This window comes from Panulirus ornatus, chromosome 2, assembly GCF_036320965.1.
Source record: "Panulirus ornatus isolate Po-2019 chromosome 2, ASM3632096v1, whole genome shotgun sequence".
Taxonomy (NCBI): Eukaryota; Metazoa; Arthropoda; class Malacostraca; order Decapoda; family Palinuridae; genus Panulirus; species Panulirus ornatus.
Window position 1 is genome coordinate 38,841,669 of NC_092225.1, and position 4,869 is coordinate 38,846,537.

Below are 4,869 nucleotides of genomic sequence, written 5' to 3' on the forward strand. Positions count from 1 at the left end.
AGAGACAGGAGGTCAAGAGAAAGGTGCAAGAGGTGAAAAAGAGGGAAAATGAGAGTTGGGGTGAGAGAGCATCATTAAATTTCAGGGAGAATAAAAAGATGTTCTGGATGGAGGTAAATAAAGTGCGTAAGACAAGGGAGTAAATGGGAACTTCAGTGAAGGGCGCTAATGGGGAGGTGATAACAAGTAGTGGTGATGTGAGAAGGAGTTGGAGTGAGTATTTTAAAGGTCTGTTGAATGTGTTTGATGATAGAGTGACAGATATAGGGTGTTTTGGTCGAGGTGGTGTGCAAAGTGAGAGGGTTAGGGAAAATGATTTGGTAAACAGAGAAGAGGTAGTAAAATCTTTGCGGAAGATGAAAGCCGGCAAGGCAGCGGATTTGGATGGTATTGCAGTGGAATTTATTAGAAAAGGGGGTGATTGTATTGTTGACTGGTTGATAAGGTTATTTAATGTATGTATTACTCATGGTGATGTGCCTGAGGATTGGCGGAATGCTTGCATAGTGCCATTGTACAAAGGGAAAGGGGATAAGAGTGAGTGCTTAAATTACCGAGGTATAAGTTTGTTGAGCATTCTTGGTAAATTATATGGGAGGTTATGAATTGAGAGGATGAAGGCAGGTACAGAGCATCAGATTGGTGAAGAGCAGTGTGGTTTGAGAAGTGTTAGAGGATGTGTGGATCAGGTGTTTGTTTTGAAGAATGTATGTGAGAAATGCTTAGAAAAGCAATTGGATTTGTATGTAGCATTTATGGATCTGGAGAAGGCATATGATAGAGTTGACGGAGATGCTCTGTGGAAGGTATTAAGAATATATGGTGTGGGAGGCAAGGTGTTAGAAGCAGTGAAAAGTTTTTATCGAGGATGTCAGGCATGTGTACGTGTAGGAAGAGAGGAAATTGATTGGTTCTCAGTGAATGTAGGTTTGCGGCAGGGGTGTGTGATTTTTCGATGGTTGTTTAATTTCTTTATGGATGGAGTTATTAGGGAGGTGAATGCAAGAGTTTTGGAAAGAGGGGCAAGTATGAAGTCTGTTGGGGATGAGAGAGCTTGGGAAGTGAGTCAGTTGTTGTTCGCTGATGATACAGCGCTGGTGGCTGATTTATGTGAGAAACTGCAGAAGCTGGTGACTGAGTTTGGTAAAGTGTGTGAAAGAAGAAAGTTAAGAGTAAATGTGAATAAGAGCAAGGTTATTAGGTACAGTAGGGTTGAGGGTCAAATCAATTGGGAGGTAAGTTTGAATGGAGAAAAACTGGAGGAAGTAAAGTGTTTTACATATCTGGGAGTGGATCCGAGAGCGGATGGAACCATGGAAGCGGAAGTGAATCATAGGGTGGGGGATGGGGCGAAAATCCTGAGAGCCTTGAAGGATATGTGGAAGTCGAGAATATTATCTCGGAAAGCAAAAATGGGTATGTTTGAAGGAATAGTGGTTCCAACAATGTTGTATGGTTGCGAGGCGTGGGCTATGGATAGAGTTGTGCGCAGGAGGGTGGATGTGCTGAAAATGAGATGTTTGAGGACAATGTGTGTTGTGAGGTGGTTTGATCGAGTAAGTAATGTAAGGGTAAGAGAGATATGTGGAAATAAAAAGAGCGTGGTTGAGAGAGCAGAAGAGGGTGTTCTGAAATGGTTTGGGCTCATGGAGAGAATGAGTGAGGAAAGATTGACCAATAGGATATATGTGTCGGAGGTGGAGGGAACGAGGAGAAGTGGGAGGTCAAATTGGAGGTGGAAAGATGGAGTGAAAAAGATTTTGAGTGATCGGGGCCTGAACACGCAGGAGGGTGAAAGGCGTACAAGGAATAGAGTGAATTGGAACGATGTGGTATACCGGGGTCGACGTGCTGTCAATGGACTGAACCAGGGCATGTGAAGCTTTTGGGGTAAACCATGGAAAGTTGTGTGGGGTCTGGATGTGGAAAGGGAGCTGTGGTTTCGGAGCATTATTACATGACAGCTAGAAACTGAGTGTGAACGAATGGGGCATTTGTTGTCTTTTCCTAGCCCTACCTCGCACACATGAGGGGGGAGTCTGTTGTTATTCCATGTGTGGTGAGGTGGCGGTGGGAATAAATAATGGAGACTATGATTTATGTGCATGTGTATATATGTATATGTCTGTGTGTGTATATATATATTTTTTCATTGAGATGTATAGGTATGTATATTTGCGTGTGTGGACGTGTATGTATATACATGTGTATGTCGGCGGGTTGGGCCATTCTTTCGTCTGTTTCCTTGCGCTACTTCGCTAACGCGGGAAACAGCGACAAAGGAAAATAAATAAGTAAATAGATAAATATATATATATATATATATATATATATATATATATATATATATATATATATATATATATATATATATATATATATATATATATATATATATACATATATATATATACATATAAATATATATATATATATATATATATATATATATATATATATATATATATATATATATATATATATATATATATTTTTTTTTAATTTTCCAAAAGAGGGAACAGAGAAGGGGCCCAGGTGATGATATTCCCTCAAGGGCCCAGTCCTCTGTTCTCAACGCTACCTCGCTAATGCGGGAAATGACGAATAGTATAAAAGAAAGAAAGAAAATATATATATATATATATATATATATATATATATATATATATATATATATATATATATATATATATATATATATATATATATATATATACATATATATATATATATATATATATATGTTCAGGCCCCGATCACTCAAAATCTTTTTTCTCCTTCATTCCACCTCCAATTTGGTCTCCCACTTCTCCTCGTTCCCTCTACCTCCTACACATATATCCTCTTGGTCAATCTTTCCTCACTCATTCTCTCCATGTGACCAAACCATTTCAAAGCACCCTCTTCTGCTCTCTCAACCACACTCTTTTTATTTCCACACATCACTCTTACTATTACATTACTTACTCTATCACACCACCTCACACCACATACTGTCTCTCAAACATCTTATTTTCAGCACATCCACCCTCCTTGAAAGAACTCTATCTATAGCCCAAGCCTCGCAACCATATAACATTGTTGAAACCACTATTCCTTCAAACTTACCCATTTTTACTTTCCGAGATAATATTCTCGACTTCAACACATTCTTCAACGCTCTCTGAAATTTCGCCCCCTCCCCTATGCTATAATTTACTTCCGCTTCCATGGTTCCATCCGTTGCCAAATCCACTCTCAGATTTTTAAAACACCTTACTTCCTTCATTTTTTCTCAATTCAAACTTACTTCCCAGTTGACTTGTCCCTCAACCCTACTCTACCTAGTAACCTTGCTCTTATGGACATTTACGCTCAGCTTTCTTCTTTCACACACTTTAACAAACACAATCACCAGCTTTTGCAGTTTCTCACACATCATCAGCGAACAACAACTGACTCTCTTACCAAGCTCTTTCATCCACAAGAGACTGCATACTTGACCCTCTTTCCAAAACTCTTCATTCACCTCCCTAACAACCCCATCCATGAACAAATTATACAACCATGGAAGCATCACACATCCCTGCCGTAAACCTACATTCACTGAGAACCAATCACTTTCCTCTCTTCCTACACGTACACATGCCTTAAATCCTCGATAAAAACTTTTGACTGCTTCTAACAACTTGCCTCCCAAACCATATTTTCTTAATACCTTCCACAGAGCATCTCTATCTTCTCTGTCATAAGCCTTCTTCAGATTCATAAATGATACGTACAAATCCCTTTGCTTTTCTAACTATTTCTCACATACATTTTTCAAAACAAACACTTGATCCACACATCCTCTAACACTTCTGAAACCACACTGCTCTTATCCAATTTGATGCTCTGTACATGCCTTCTCCCTCTCAATAAATACCCTCACATATAATTTCCCAGGAATACTCAACAAACTTATACCTCTTTAATTTGAGCGATCACTTTTATCCCCATTCCCTTTGTCTAAAGGCACTATGCAAGCATTCCGGCAATCCTCAGGCACCTCACCATGAGTCATACATACATTACATAACCGTACCAACCAGTCAACAATACAGTCACCTCTTTTCTTAATAAATTATAATGCAATACCATCCAAACCTACTGCCTTGACGGCTTTCATCTTCCCCAAAGATTTTACTACCTCTTCTCTGTTTACCAAATCATTCTCCCTAACCGTGTCACTTTGCATACCACCTCGACCATATATATATATGCCACTCTATCATCAAGCAATTTTAACAAACCTTCAAAATACTCACTCCATCTCCATCTCACATCACCACTACTTGTTATCACCTCCCCATTACCCCCCTTCACTGATGTTCCCATTTGTTCCGTTGTCTTACTCACTTTATATACCTCCTTCCAAAACATCTATTTAATCTCCCTAAAATTTAAAAATGCTCTCTCACCCCAACTCTCATTTGCCCTCTTTTTCCCCTATTGCACCTTTCTTTTGACCTCCTACCTCTTTCTTTTATACATCTTTTGCTCACTTGCATTATTTCCCTGAAAAATCGTCTAAATGCTTCTTTCCTCTCTTTCACTGATAATCTTACTTCTTCATCCCACCATTCACTACCCTTTCTAATCTGCCCACCTCCCACGATTCTTATTCCACAAGCATCTTTTGTGCAAGCCATCACTGCTTCCCTAAATACATCCCATTCCTCCCCCACTCTCATTACGTCCTTTGTTCTCAAAGTTTTCCATTCTGTACTCAGTCTCTCCTGGTACTTCCTCACACAAGTCTCCTTTCCAAGGTCACGTACTCTCACCACTCTCTTCACCGCCACCATTCTCTCTTCTTTTCATAAAACCTTTACAAATCTTCACTTTCCC